The sequence below is a fragment of the Myxine glutinosa genome, chromosome 2 (assembly GCF_964187855.1).
Source record: "Myxine glutinosa chromosome 2, kmMyxGlut1.1, whole genome shotgun sequence".
Lineage (NCBI taxonomy): Eukaryota > Metazoa > Chordata > Myxini > Myxiniformes > Myxinidae > Myxine > Myxine glutinosa.
This window is the reverse complement of record NC_136262.1, coordinates 52,594,871-52,611,378: the sequence shown is the minus strand read 5'-3', so window position 1 is coordinate 52,611,378 and position 16,508 is coordinate 52,594,871.

Sequence of the window (16,508 nt, the reverse complement as noted above, 5' to 3'; positions counted from 1 at the left end):
GAATTAGAATTATATTGGTAGACAATCGATAAATACAAAGAATGTGAGGGATTTGAAGCTTATTCCGAGCATCATCAGCAGGCGGTTCAGATTGGAACACAAAACACGGTCCATCCGAATTATTATATGTACAAGAAAATTTAAGCTGGGCTAATACTGGGCCATCTACTTATTACGTACGCACGAGAGAAGGGATTCAAAACGTTGCCATATTTGCATACGCAATAAACAGATGCACATTATGGCTAAACAGCCTTAATTTTTATTTTTTTTAACTGACGGAAAACTATGGGATATATCTTGGAAAGGTCTGCAAAAAATGTTTGTGTGTTATTAAATCAGGAAAAATGTTTCATAGTTGTTCAAATTGCATTTATCTTAAAAAGCAAACTGTATGTATCAAAGTACATTGTCCCAATACAATTCAATTGGAACAAGAAATGTCCTTTGTATTCTTACAATACACTAGCTACTAGCAAGAATAATAACCCATGGAAAACCCTCCCTTTTTGAGCGGTGTATAGGAAACGAGAAGCTGCCTCGCATGTTCCCAGAAATGTATGTTTAGCAATGTAAAGGTAGGGCATTGCGATTGTGAATATGACAGGGTCGACGATGTGTAAGGCCTGAACTGCATGAAAACCAAAATGCCTGATTGGAGTCAGCCTCCTTCTAATGACGTCATTGTGGGTGCAGTCAGGCCAGCTGTCCAACCAATGGGCAGAAAGAGAGAAACAGACGGACAGAAAAGTGCCACTGAAGTGCGCGGTGCTACACGCACGACTTGCTACAAAGGAGGAAGTGGACAACGCGGTAAGTTTAATGTTCTTTATTAAAAGAGGTCACTGTAGCACTGGCGCGCTCCGGGCTGCGCACCCGGTGTATATCCTCAGGCCACGCCTACCCCTCGGCGTGGCCGCCGCCCACTTGGTGCGCGGAATGATGTCACCACGCCAGTGAGCTTCCGTGTCCACCACACGCGCCCCCCCCAGAATTCCCGCGCACCTGGAGGGCCAGTTTGCGGGGCAAACGGATGACCCGGCCGAAGCACCCTCTGGCGACCGGCGGCGTCCGTGGTGCAGGGATGCCAGGTGGGATGCCCCCGGCTGTACCCAGGATGGGTGCCGGACCGGGGGGCGGCGTGCCTGTGGTGCTGGGCGGTGCCGGGGGTCCGCCCGCCCCGACGCGGGGGCTGAGCCACCGGTGGTGGGTGGTCCACATCGAGGTGGGCTGGCTTGAGGCGGTCTATGGAGACCCGGTCAGGAGTGCCGCCGATGTCCAGGGTGAAATGTTTCACCCCGGTCTCCAGCACGCGGAAAGGCCCGTCGTACGGGGGCCGCAGTGGTGTCCGGTGGGCGTCGTGCCGGACAAAGACGTACTCCGCGGTGCGAAGCTCCGGGGTGATGTGTGTAGGAGGGTGCCCGTGGTGCGCCGTCGGCACCAGGGCGAACCTCCGGGCAGTCTCCTGCAGCGCAGAATGCTCCTGCGCCCGCAGGGGCAGGTGCCGTGGGGTCGGGGAGGAACTCGCCCGGCACCCGCAGCGGTTGTCCAAAAACCAACTCCGCCGCGGAGGCGCGCAGGTCGTCCTTGGGCGCCGTCCGGAGGCCCAGCAGGACCCAGGGGAGCCTGTCGACCCAGCAGCCATCGCGGAGGGTGGCCCGGAGCGCGGCCTTCAAGGAGCGGTGGAAGCGCTCGCACAGGCCGTTGGCCTGGGGGTGGTAGGCCGTGGTTCGGTGCAGCTGGACCCCGAGCCCCCGCGCGACCGCCCCCCAGAGCTCCGAGGTGAACTGGGGGCCGCGGTCGGACGAGATGTCCGAGGGGGCGCCGAACCGGGCGACCCAGGTGGCGATGAACGCCTGTGCAACGTCCGCCACCGTCGTCGTCGCCAAAGGCACGGCCTCCGGCCACCGGGTGGTGCGGTCCACCATGGTGAGGACATGGGTGAAACCCCGCGAGGGGGGCAGAGGTCCCACCAGGTCCACGTGAACGTGGTCGAACCGACGTTCCGGCACCATAAACGAGGCCAAGGGGGCCTGGGTGTGTCGGTGCACCTTTGCGCGCTGGCACGCGAGGCACGTCCTGGTCCAGCCGCGGACAGCCTTCCGGAGGCCATGCCAGACAAACTTGTCAGCGACCAACCTCTGGGAGGCCTTCGTGCCAGGGTGGGACAGGCCGTGGATGGCGTCAAAAACCTGGCGCTGCCAGCCTGCGGGCACGATGGGGCGAGGCCGCCTGAGGGAGACTTCGCAAACGAGGGCTGTGCCCACGCCGTCGAAGGGCACCTCGGTGACGCCGAGGCCCGTGACGGCGGTCCGCAGGGCCTGGACCCCGGGGTCGGCGGCCTGGTCCACCGCCATCTGGGCATAGTCGATGCCAAGGTGGACTGCGTGGGCGACGGCCCGGGAAAGCCAATCGGCCACTGGGTTGTCCTTTCCCGCGATGTGCCGGATGTCCGTTGTGTACTCGGACACGGCCGCGAGGTGACGCTGTTGCCGGGCCGACCACGGCTCGGCGACCTTGCCCATCGCGAAAACCAGCAGCTTGTGGTCGACGAAGGCCGTGAACGCACGGCCCTCGAGCAGATGGCGGAAGTGCCTGACCGCCAGGTGAAGCCCAAGCAACTCGCGGTCGAAGGTACTGTACCGGCGTTCGGGCGGGCGAAGCTGCCGGCTGAAGAACGCCAGCGGTTGCCAGGCACCACGCACCCATTGCTCGTACACCGCGCCCACTGCGTAGTCCGAGGCGTCGGAGGTGAGGGCGATCGGTGCATCGGGCGCCGGGTGCGCGAGCATGGTGGCGTTGGCCAAGGCGAGCTTCGCGCCCGATAACACCTCGTCCATCTGCCCGGTCCAGGTAACGTCACCTTTGCCCGGCTTCCCTCGAAGGGCCTCGTGTAAGGGGCGCAGGAGCTGGGCGATGCGGGGCAGGAACCGATGGTAAAGGTTTACCATGCCCAGGAACTCCTGGAGCCCCTTGATCGTGCGGGGGCACGGAAAACCCCTTCACCGCCTCCACCTTGGCCGGTAGGGGGACGGCCCCGTGCCTGGTGACGCGGTGCCCCAAAAAGTCGATGCTGGTGACGCCGAACCGGCACTTGGCGGGGTTCACGATGAGGCCATGCTGGCCCAGGCGTTCGAAGAGCGTGCGGAGGTGATGAAGGTGCTCTTCGCGGGACGCGCTGGCGACGAGGATGTCGTCCATGTAGACGTACAAAAAATCCAAGCCTCGCAAGATGCTGTCCATTAGGCGCTGGAACGCCTGAGCTGCATTTTTCAAACCGAAGGGCATCCGAAGAAATTCGAAAAGCCCGAACGGCATGATGACAGCCGTCTTCGGGATGTCCTCCGGCCTGACAGGAACCTGATGGTAGCCGCGCACGAGGTCCACCTTTGAAAAGAAGGACATGTCCGCCAACCGGGCGGAGAAGTCCTGTATGTGGGGGACGGGGTAGCGGTCGGGGGTGGTGGCGTCGTTGAGGCGCCGGTAGTCCCCGCACGGTCGCCATCCCCCGCCGGGCTTGGGCACGATGTGGAGCGGCGACGCCCACGCGCTCTCGGAGCACCGCACGATGCCGAGCCGCTCCAGCGTGGCGAAATCCGCTTTCGCTACCGCGAGCTTCGTCGGCTCGAGGCGGCGTGCCCGGGCGTAGACCGGTGGCCCGGCGGTGGGGATGTGGTGTTCCACCCCGTGCTTGATGGTACCCGCCGAGAAGGTCGGCCGCGTGAGGGCCGGGAAACCCGCGAGGAGGCGGGTGAATTCGTCCGCTGCCGGAAGCGTACAGATCAACCTGGCCGGAACCGAACCGCTCAGCAAGCCGCTCGGCGAGCCGCTCGATGAGCCGCTCTGTGAGCTGCTCAACGAGCCGTGCAGCGCGCACGCGAGCGAGCTGAACGTCTCAGCCTGGACAAGCCTTCTGCGCTTTACATCGACCAGTAATCCATTAGCACATAAGAAGTCTGCGCCGAGCAGTGCCATGGGCACGTCGGCCGTAACGAACGACCAACAGAAAACCTGCCCTCCGAACCGCAGGGAGAGACAGCGTTTTCTGTATGTGCGTATAGACGTACCATTGGCCGCAAGCAACGCGGGACCTCGGCCCGCGGTGTGCTTGTCGGACGTAACGGCAGGAACGACACTCACCTGCGCTCCTGTGTCGCACAGGTAACGGCGCCCGGACAAGGTGTCCGTTATGTACAGAAGGCTGTTTGAATTGCCGACGCTCACAGTTGCCACCGAGCGTCGGCTCGCCCGTTTCCCGACCTGCCGAATGAGCACGGCGGGCGACACTGCCGAGCCTCGTGGCCGAACTTGGCGTGGAAGAAACACCAGGTGGGCGGCTGCGGCGTCGGAGGGCCGCGGTTTTCTTCGCGGCGGCGGCGGTGGTGGTGGGCGGGGCGTGGTGGCGGACACGAGGTGCGGTGCATCAGGGAAAGCCTCGGGAGCCTCGGGAGCGGCGACCGCGCCAAGACTCGCCTGAGTGTCCAAAGCCGCGTAGTATTTGTCGGCCTCGGCAGCGAGCGCACGGGGTTCCGTTAACACGGAACCGGCCAAAGCGAGGCGGACTCGTGCTGGCAGCTGGCATCAAAATAATGCCCGGAATAGAGCATTCGGGGTTTCGTCGCCCATGAGCGCCAGCATCATGTATCCATCATGATCCATACGGACCGACGGTCGCGTGTCCCCGATCTCGGGGAGGTCCAAGAGGCGATCGGCCCGTGCGTCCACCGTAAGGCCGAACGTGGCGAGGAGGAGACGCTTGACCGCCTCATACTTGCCGTCGGCAGGTGGATCCCTTAGGACCGATACGACGTGGGTGGCCATGCCGGGCCCGAGGGCGGCGACCACGTGGCAGTACATGGTCTCGTCCACCGTGATGCCTCGAAGTCGGAACTGGGCTTCTGCCTGCAGGAACCAAACTTCGGCTTGTGACTCCCAGAATTAGGGGAGCTTGATGGAGACCGCGTTGGTAGCCATTGTTGCGGCGGTTTCGGGTGGTCAGCGACGGCTGACTCGAATGTCGGAGGTCACCAATGAAGTGCGCGGTGCTACGCGCGCGACTTGCTACCAAGGAGGAAGCGGACAACGCGGTAAGTTTAATGTTCTTTATTAAAAGAGGTCACTGTAGCACTGGCGCGCTCCGGGCTCCGGGTGTATATCCTCAGGCCACGCCTACCCCTCGGCGTGGCCGCCACCCACTTGGTGCGCGGAATGATGTCACCACGCCAGTGAGCTTCCGTGTCCGCCACACCACTATAATATGTAGATGAAAATCGTGATTGAAAGGTATCATGATTTGCTCAGGTCATTTCATCAGGGTCTTAGTCTGTGAAGGTTTGAGAACTTTTGCTCCAAATTTGTTTACCCCCTATGAAAAAGAAAATTGAGAATTAGGTTAAAACTAGAGTTCATAGAACACTACTCCACACCTGTAGACTTGAGAAGAAAAGGACATGGGGGGGATCTGCAAGCGGCAAATGTTATTGGTTGAGATGATGTAAAATGCAGTAATATTTTGTCCAACTACTGCTAAACGGGAGGTTTTTGAAAGTTCCAATAACATGATTTGTGTTATGAAATATACAAGTATATAATTAAATTGGAATAAAATTAAGATTTTAAAGATTGTAGAAAAAAAACCTTATTCGGAAGTTTACCCCCGTTGATGCAGCGTCTTCTACACCAACTTATTTAAGAAGTTACATTAGTTATTCATACCTGTTGTTTGTGTCCATTATGACGTCCCTAAAAACAGTAAGTTTCCTGTTTGGAATGATTTTCAACTTTGACCGTCAGGCAGGCAAACCGAGTAAAAACATTTTATCTCGCATTGAGAGGCTGATGGAGCGTGTACTGGGGTGAGACAACAACAGCAGGGGTAAAGGACAAAATAGATGGAGACTAGGATAAATAATGGGTGTGGAGAGGAATGAGGGGTAGGAAAGGGTGGACAAGATGGATACAGAAGCAAAATGTCAGGAAGTTAAAACTGGAAATTTGGAAGGATGAGAACTTGGAGTTTGGAAGGCCTTAATGAGGGAATAAAAGATCATGGTTTTGGATGGGGGGTGGGGTGGGAGAAAAGAGGAACGAATGAGTGGAGGTGAGCAGTGATCTTGGATTTAGGTAGTTTTACCATAAGGGGTTGATGGTGGATTGCGCGCACCTTGATGAAGCCTGGGGATGGGGAGGACAAAGTACAGAAAGAGCAGAGGGTTTAACCTTGAATCAGTCATTCCAAAGACAAGCAGAGCTACCATAAATAAATACATTAATAAACAAGAAAGACATCATGCAAAGCATGATACTTGCAAAATCAACCCACACCCCTAATAAAAACGTTGCCATAGGTACATCAAATTGTCCATTTCATTTTAAGATTAAAATTGACGATCTTAATCAATGCTTGGGTCAATCGGAATAAAATCGATGATTTTTCAGATGAAAATTGATGATATTAGAAGTTTGACATTGAGTTGACCTTTGACCTAAAAAAAAAGTTGCTTTCCCAATTTAATGATGCACTATGTAATTGCTGTTTAATTTTCAAGTTGACAGGATTAAAAGTGATGATTTTTCAGATGAAAATTGATGATTTTAGAAGTTTGACCTTGAGTTGACCTTTAACCTTCAGACCTTAAAATAGTTGGTTCCCCAATTTAATGAAGCACTATGTAATTGCTGTTTAATTTTCAAGTTAATCGGATTTAAAATGACAATTTTAGAAATTTGACCTCAAAATCAAGACTTCTTCCTTATGACCAACACAACCATTTGTTGAAGTTTCATGAAGATCCGTTTAAAATTCTCAACTGTAGGCGATTGACAGACAGACAGACAAACAAGGAGACAAACAGACAGAATAATGCACAATAAATCTTCGATTTTGCAAGGAATAAAAAATAACTGCGTGTACAAGCTGTTGAAATACCATCCACACATAGACAACAATGTGTCTCGTGTTAAACAAAAATGGATTACTACGATATGTTAAATTAGCCAGGCTCACCTCTTGTTAGCTCACCTGGACCGAAGTTTGGGGGAGCTTATGCAATGGCGCGTCGTCTGTCCGTAAACACTTGCAACTTCTTCTCTGAAACCGCTGATGGGATTGCTACCAAATTTGGCACAAATTATATTTGTTGTGTTGGGACTAACGTTTGTTCAAGGCATTAATAAAAATCGGGGTCTAAGGGGGTTTAACGGGGGTCAAAGTGGGTCCAGGATTGACCCCCAAAATAGGAATTTGCTCTTTCCGATGAAACTACACACAATTTCGATGAAACTTGACCACAACCTTCATCCCCCATGATGTACCGAAGTTTGTTCACGGCACTAAGAAAATCAAAGTCTAATGAGATACGGGGGGGGGGGGGGGGGGGGGGGACAAAGTGGGTCCAGGTTTGACCCCCCCAAAATAGGTATTTGCTTTCTTCTCTGAAACGACACACACAATTTCGATGAAACTTCACCACAACCTTCATCACCCATGATGTACCAATGTTTGTTCAAGGCATTAGAAAAATTGAGGTCTGAGGAGGTATATGGGGTTGGGAGAGGGGGGCGGGGGTTTTTTACCCCCCAAAATAGGTATTTCGTTTGTTTGTTTGTTTGTTTGAAGTCTTATGATTGTTAGAATGATCCTACATGCTGCCCTGTCTTCTAGCAACCATTGAAATTGGTTTAAAATACTGTTGTGGATATGAGAATGTTTTTTTTTGTTGTTGTTGTTGTAGTGTAAATTGTTGTAAAATATCGCCCTCCTTACTCCAGTGTTGTATAAAGGTCAAAGGGCGTTCCCGTAGTTAGTTCCATAAAGCATACATGAAGGACACCATAATATCCCTGTTCAGTAGCTTATTTCCTTATTATGTGTATTAGGGTAAGGCCTTGTCTTCCATTAAGATGACACTCCATTGCACCAAGTGAAATAAGATAGATTCCCTTTCATGCCCCATTCCCACTCCCAAAACTTCTATTGCCAACTACAATAGCCGCCATTAAGCATGTGCTCAGCTCGGGGAAGAAGGGCGTGCCCGCCCATCGTCATCAAGGGTGGAGTCAGAGGGCCTGTGCCCACCAATCAGGGCCGAAGCGAGCTCACCGAGGGGCGTGTCCTGAAGGCCGGTGGCTTGATCGCCTGAGGCGCTATAAAAGCACGCGCGCAAAAGCAAGAGTTAAGTGGTTGAACTAAGTGGAGTTGAGTTGAGTTGAGTACGAGAAGAGAAGAGTTGAGTTGAGTACGAGAAGAGTTGAGTTGAGTACGAGGGGAGTTGAGTTGAGTTAAGAAGAGATGAGTAAGGGATCCCTGAAAGAGCAGTTCCAGCCACCGCAAGTTCAGCCACAGCAGCAGCAGCCACAGCAGCTTCAGCCACAGCAGCTTGGGGGCCTTGACGGCAGTTTTTGAGCAGGGCCGCGAAGGAACGGCGGCTGCTAAACGCGCCGATCGAAAGAGGAACGGCGGCTGCTAAACGCGCCGATCGAGAAAGGGCGGCGGCTGCTAATCTCCGACCCGACCGTGCTGGGGGTCCAACTGAACCTTCCTCCCCCTCCAGCCATCCACCTCCTGCCATTCCTATCATCATTCCCCACGTGAGTCTGTCTTTTGTTTGTTCTGTCCTGGGTTTAATTAAGACTGTAGGTAAGCTAATAATTGCACTGTGTCTCTGATTCTTCTGTATATTATTTTATTATCCTTCCTTCTTCCTTGGTTTCTTTGGTCCTGTAAATAGCAAATAAATTATATTCGTATTCCCTACTTCTGTCTCCTTCTTCTTCTTCTTCTTCACATCCGTGTCGCCTTTGTCTTTTCCCTATTGAATATCTGTGGCGCGATTTTGGCCAACGTCCAGGAATCGGGTTAGTCGGGGTAACTGTTCGGCCGCGGTGCCATCCGCTCGGCAAAACAACATCTTATCCGCGGTCCATAACAATTGGTGTCTGGGGGTGAGATACGAGGCCCGAACCAAATTTTTAAAACATCTAAAAAAAAAAAATTTGGTCCAAATTTGGAGCGGCCAAGATTTAGTTTTTAAAATCCCAAATTGAATCGCGCCATGGCTAGTCAAGGCGATCGGATGCAGGTGGGTGAGCTAGAAGAGGGGTTAGGGGTAACTCAGGACCACAGGGAGGAAATGGAGAAGAGCAATGAGGAGGTGGTTGAGGAGGTGTCAGGCGCGCAAAATGGTGTCCTCGCGCACGTGGTTGTAGAGGCACAAAATGGCGGCTCGCACGTGGTTGGGGCAGCCGCGCCCGCAGCACCGGTGAATTTGGACCTCTTTATGATACAAATAAGGGCGCTCATGGTCCAGACAAGTGAAGACCTGAGGAATGACTTGGGAAACCAAATTGTCGGAATGGGAAACCAACTTGTGGGATTGAGGGCTGATAGTGAGCGATTGGGGGGCCAAATGGGGGCAATGAGGGACGAAGCGAGGGGTACCGGTGAGGGGTTAGACAAGAAATTTGAGGGGTTAGACAAGAAATTTGAGGGGTTAGACAAGAAATTTGAGGGGTTAGACAATGGGATAGAAGGGGTGAAAAATGGGTTAACGGGGGTGGAAAATAGAATGGCGGCCCAGGAGAATCATATACAGGGGGTGAAAAATGGGTTAGAGGGGTTAGAAAACAAGATGGAAAACAAATTGCGGGAAATCGGGGAGCAATCCGCCCGAGAAATTAAACAAATGGGAGAGCAGATAGAGGAGGTGAAAATCGGGGTAGAAACCAAATTGGATGCTCAGAGGGATGAATTGGGACAGATGAGGGTGGCATCTACAAAAGAGATGGAGGAGATGAAGGAGGAGATACGACGAGGTGAAAGCGAGGAGGTCTCGGGGGTACGCGAGGAGGTAAAGCGAGGTGAGAAGCGTATGGAGAAAGAGGTGAGAAATGGAACGGCAAAGTTACAAGGGGGAATAGAGGGTTTGACGCAGGAGGTGGAACAGCTGACGGTGGGACAGACGGAGTTAGTGGAGCAGGTACAAAGGAATACTGCGGTACTAGGAGGGTTAAAAGCGACACAAAGAGACATCAAGGACGATGATAGCGACGAAGAGGCAATGTCAGATGGTACGTGAGGGACTGACAACGAGGTTGGACGAGGTGACAGAAGTAATGGAGACGAAGGACCGGGAGGTGAGGACGCACATAGAAACGGTCAAGGTAGCCTTAGAGGACGAAATTGAGGAGACGCACCGGGAAATAAAAGAGGTGAAGCAAAAGTTAGAGAAGGTGGAAGAGGGGGTGAGTGAAATTAAGAAGAGACGGACGGAAACTAAATACGTTGAGGTCACGTCAAACTAAATACTAAATACGTCAAAATACTAAATAAATAATGAGAGAAATACAGGAGGAAGTGATGGAGTATGTGCAAGGTCTGTGTTCAAATCATGATGATGTGCTCACTAACCAAATAAAGAGTTTGCAGGTGGCGAAGGAGGTGCGGAGACGAGGTGCCGAGGTGAGTGGTGATATATGTGGAAATGTATATGATGTGAGGGGAGCTTCAGTCGGCTTGGGGGTTGATTTGGATCCGCGTGTTCGTGAGAGGCCGTTGGTGAAGTGTGCGACAGGTATGGTGTGCGAAGGAGGAGGTGTGCGAGAATGTCCGACTCTGGGGTGTGTGAGGAAAAAGTGCGCGCCGAGGAGTGAGTGTGCTGTCGAGAGTGAGTTGGTCGTAGCGCGTGTGCGAGGGGGCACATGGAAGCGCGGAGTGGGGAGTGTTACAGAGGATGTAACGAGAGAGTGTACACCTGTGGTGAGTGTTACGGAGGGAGTAACGAGAGAGTGTGCGCAAGAGGATGCGCGAGAAAGGTGTGTAATGGACAGGTGGATGAGGAAAGAGTGCGCTGTCAAAAGTAAGGGAGAATGCACACCTGTGGTGAGTGTTACGGAGGGTGTAACCGGAGAGTGTGCGCGAGAAAGGTGTGTAACGAACGGGTGCATGAGGAAAGAGTGCGCCGTCAAGAGTAAGGGTGAGTGCGCGACCGAGTGTGGTCGTGAAAGTAGTGAGAGTGACACGGAGCGTGAGTTGGTTGTGGCAGGTGAGAGAGGATGTACACCTGGAATGGAAGGATGCACACCTGGAATGGTAGAGCGTGTGTGGGAATGCACACTTGAGTTAGTAGTGAGGCACGTGGTTGGGTGTGCAAGTGAGAGCACACCTGTGGTTGTCACCGAGGAGGTGACCGAGAAGGGGGCGCGAAGAGGTGTGTTGGTGAGGTGTGCGAACGAGTGTGTGCAAAGGTGTGCGGTGGTCAGGTGTGTGACCAAGTCTGTGAGCGGAATGAGTGTACCTGGGGGTGTAAGAGAAGGTGCAATGATGAGGAGCAAGGAACGGGCTGCGGGGTGTGAGCATGCAAGTGGAGCATCGACGGTAACCGGGTTAGCGGTTAGAGCGACGTATAGCCGAATCGGGCCCTCGGTGCGCGCCGGGCAGCTTCGCGTGCCGCGAGGACCAGCGGGGATCTGAACCACGGCGGTTTCGAAAGAACCGCCATACGCGATCCACGCTGGGCCTCGCTCGGAACGGCCGCGTCCGTGCTCCACTAGGCGGAGCGGGCAGCCCGATAGGAAGGGTCGTCATGGCGACCCCTTTTTGTTGAGGCGTTCCGGCAGGTCGAGATCAGGCCATTGGACGGCTCTGTGCCGAGATGGTGCATGGGATCTCGGCCCGGGTAAGCGTCCTTCCCCGCACCGAATGCCGGACGCATCCAGCCGCTGGCACCAAACAACCCGCATTCATTGCTCGGCTTTACGAAGCCGAGCTTTAGAGATGAATTGGCGCACTGAGAGGCACTAGCGAGTAGCCTGATGATGAGGATAGTGTTTTGGACCCAAAATTAGAAAAACAAAATGAGATGATTGGCAAATTTTTGATTTGTTGAATTTGGACGAGCAAAATTTATAGTTTGAGATACCCGATGTGATGGGATGGCAACTCTGCCATCTCTCACAACGGGGGCAAAGGAGCACTAGTCTTATGGGGTTTATGGCAGTGAAAACTAGCCCGGGAGGGTTAGGATATTGTGTGTAGGGACCTAGAAGATGACCTTAGGTAACGTTAAGGTTAGGTAGTGACAATGATACCTGTAGTGGGGACGCAGGTAGATTAGTGTGGATTATAATAACGTGGTATGTGCTTAGTTTAAAGGGAAGACGGGGAGCACTAAGTTAGCAGGGCAACAGGTAGTTCAGATGATGCCGTATGAGTGTTGGAGGTGTATTCAAGTGTATTGAGCAGGGTATGAGTAAATGATTGTGAGTTGTAGTGTGATTGCACAGGTGTGCAACTGGACAGGTGGGTGGAGCAGTGTTTGAGTGAGTGATAGTGATGAGTATTGTGCTGACCAAATGGTCCAGGAAGGAAGGAGGGTGCAGGTGGCACTAGGTGTGATTGCACAGGTGTGCAATGACAGGTGTATGGAGAATGGTTGTGTGGAAGACATGGAGTCTGGAGTATATGGAGTATGGGAATGGATGGTCGTGGAGTGAGTATGATGGAAACTGTAGAGTGGAGTGGATGGTGCGGAGGTGTGAATGGGGGAAGAGTGGACCCCCATCACGAATACCCGGGGAGGGTAGTTTAAGTGTTAGGTAGAGGGTATAGTTAAATTGTGGTTGGATATTGGCATCTGTGGTGCGGGTGAAAGAATGGTATTTGGATGGGTGCATTAGTGTTGTGGAAATGGCTGGGCGTGTAGCCTGTTAGTGTGTGTAGTTGGTTTGGGCACTCCACCACTGTGAGGATGTCGGCCAGGTGAGGCCGCAGGTGGGCTCTGGGAGCCGGTAGAGTTGTTGTGGATGGGGCCCGAGGATCCGGAGGACGGACCCGGGTAGCCCAGTGCCAGAGGGCACCGAGGGGTGACAGAGCCAGGAGGGGCCTTCCCCAATTAGATAGGTTAGGGTGAGGAGCTAGGTAAGCTCGGGTGGCAACTGCAGTGGTGGAGGTGTGCAGGTGGGTAGACCTGCTGGGAGAGCTACACGCCCCAGTCCTGAAATTGTGCAAGGGCACAGGGAGTTGAATCGGGGGAGTGAGACCCCAAATTGAGAAGCACCACAGTTTGGTCAACGGGAATTGGTTTTTAGAACCCATTGTGTAAGATGGCCAATGGATTGGCAGGGAAAGACCCCGGGTAGTGTAAAGTGTATTAAAGTCATTTAGAAAGTAGTTAGGATGAAGATCTCCTCGCACCATCTGCATCCACTCACCTGAGGTGACGTAACTCCACACCATGCCATGTTTTATTATTTTTATTGTGCAGATGTTTGGAATGTGAGACGCATCATGACGTGGGTGTGACATTGTGCTTTATGTTCCATCTCTTCCTCCTTAGGAGGGATTGATGATGAATTGGGTGATGGCAAATTTTGGCTAGAGGGATTGTGGTGACGAATTTGGTGTAGGAGAGATATGGGGAGACGTGACGGTAGCGACGAATTTGTAAAGGTGTAGATTTTGTAAATATGGGGTAAGGGCAAGGGTAGAGTAGGTGACAGGGGGGGGGGGGGGGGGTAGGTATGAACTTTTCTCACTTTGCTCTCCGTACGCACTTCGCCTTGCATTGCCTTGATTGATGTGTACCCTTGTGACCTTACCCCTCGCTCATCTGTCTTTTCCCCCTTTTGTCTCCCACATGAGGACCTGTGCGCCACTGGGCGCCGAGGGGAGCGTGCGTGAGTCGGACATTGTGCGCCCGAACCTCTCGCAACCACAGCTGTCTACATCGATGCACCACATTATGGACCACATGTCTGTGGCTGAGCACCACTTATGGACCCTGTGGGTTGGGGCATGGCCCCTCTGCTGGCACCGGCCATGAAGGCCCGAGATCTTGCTGGCGGACCTTGGCCACTGGGCACCGATGCCCTACAGGTGAACCACACTAGTCGGCCCTGTGGGCCATAAATAAATAAAAATGGACACGTTGGGTGCATTTTAATCGTGCAAATAGGCCGCCAGCAAAGAAAATGACATCTGGAAGAAAGCAAATAGCCAGCAGAGGGAGCCGAAGAGCAAGAGACCACCAGCAGGGTTAGGGGTTGTCGTTTTTATTTTGATGAACAGTGATGACTGAGCACCGATTGGTGCTTGAGGGTGTGTTGGTGCGTTTTGGGTGCTTACATGGTGCGTCGATGCAGAGCAGACTGTCTCCCCCCTCAAAAAAAGAACAATCACAGGTCCTGGGTTAGTTTTGTAAATAATGTAACGTCACTGTAAATAATGCTCCCCACCGTCAATGTATAGTTTGAAGACCATTCCGCAATTCGGTTAGCTGTGGGCATGAGTCTGTTAGGTAGGGTGCAATGGAGCAGCGGGACATATTTATTTATGTTTTAAAACGGTCGCACTCAGGGTCAGGTTAAATGTAGAGGGAACTACACCTACGTGCCACACTAAAAGTTAAAGTTATAGGCCTGGGACGTGCCTAAGAGGAGGAGGGTGCAGTGTTGTGGATATGAGCATGGTTTTAGTTTTTTTGTTGTTGTAGTGTAAATTGTTGTAAAATATCGCCCTCCTTAATCCAGTGTTGTATAAGGTCAAAGGGCCTTCCCGTAGTTAGTTCCATAAAGCATACATGAAGGACACCATAATATCCCTGTTCAGTAGCTTATTTCCTTATTATGTGTATTAGGGTAAGGCCTTGTCTTCCATTAAGATGACACTCCATTGCACCAAGTGAAATAAGATAGATTCCCTTTCATGCCCCATTCCCACTCCCAAAACTTCTATTGCCAACTACAATAGCCGCCATTAAGCATGTGCTCAGCTCGGGGAAGAAGGGCGTGCCCGCCCATTGTCATCAAGGGTGGAGTCAGAGGGCCTGTGCCCACCAATCAGGGCCGAAGCGAGCTCACCGAGGGGAGTGTCCTGAAGGCCGGCGGCTTGATCGCCTGAGGCGCTATAAAAGCGTGCGTGCAAAAGCAAGAGTTAAGTGGTTGAACTAAGTGGAGTTGAGTTGAGTTGAGTACGAGAAGAGTTGAGTTGAGTACGAGAAGAGTTGAGTTGAGTACGAGGGGAGTTGAGTTTAGTTAAGAAGAGTTGAGTAAGGGATCCCTGAAAGAGCAGTTCCAGCCACCGCAAGTTCAGCCACAGCAGCAGCAGCCACAGCAGCTTCAGCCACAGCAGCTTGGGGGCCTTGACGGCAGTTTTTGAGCAGGGCTGCGAAGGAACGGCGGCTGCTAAACGCGCCGATCGAAAGAGGAACGGCGGCTGCTAAACGCGCCGATCGAGAAAGGGCAGCGGCTGCTAATCCCCAACCCGACCGTGCTGGGGGTCCAGCTGAACCTTCCTCCCCCTCCAGCCATCCACCTCCTGCCATTCCTATCATCATTCCCCGTGTGAGTCTGTCTTTTGTTTGTTCTGTCCTGGGTTTAATTAAGACTGTAGGTAAGCTAATAATTGCACTGTGTCTCTGATTCTTCTGTATATTATTTTATTATCCTTCCTTCTTCCTTGGTTTCTTTGGTCTTGTAAATAGCAAATAAATTATATTCGTATTCCCTACTTCTGGCTCCTTCTTCTTCACATCCGTGTCGCCTTTGTCTTTTCCCCATTGAATATCTGTGGCGCGATTTTGGCCAACGTCCAGGAATCGGGTTAGTCGGGGTAACTGTTCGGCCGCGGTGCCATCCGCTCGGCAAAACAACATCTTATCCGCGGTCCGTAACAATACCTTTAGTCAGTGCAGTATACTGTTTATTGCACCAGGTGAGCACCAGGGGTATTGCCCCTATGTTTTATAAATTAGCCATGCTAAAATATTAAAATCAGAATATTAAATTTGCCAGGTACCTTGTCTGGGATGTTGGCCATCTACAAGAAAAATAATTCCCCACTATAGCACCAAAATACCAGATTCACACACTATAGGGATATCAGGAATGCGCTGGTTGTATCTCCACCAGATTGTGTGGTCATGCAGGTAAGTATGAACAGTGGCGGGTTTACAATGGCACCAGGCCTGCAATGGGGCCCACCGTGACCAAGATTATTTTTAAGAGTACACATCGCAATCTTCTTCTTCTTTAATGACCATCATTATCTCATCTTTATTGTGCTGGTGGACCATGTGAAGCTTGGCCTGAATCTTCACACACTAGATGGCCAGGCCTGACATTTGACTAGTTAAGAGCAGGAATTTAGAATTTGCTCATGGTGCCGGCTATAGTTTGTCTACGCTTTGCGAAGGACACTATGGGATCTTTAACATCCACCAACGAATGCCGGCAGACGAGACGCCAGTTTAACATCCATCTGAGGGATGGCACAGACGTTGATGAATCACCCTTCCTGTGAAATATCGGGATGACAGTTTAAAGCTGGGTCGAGAATGAAACCCAGGCTAGAAAGCCTAGAGGTGAGCGTAATTTACACAACAATTATATTGGAGAATATAAATTTATGATGTCATCACTCACATGATCTGGCAGCCATATTGGATCAACAACAACAACAACAACAGGCATTTTAAGGCCATTTTCCCTGCAAGAGCGGGGGTTAGCCTTGC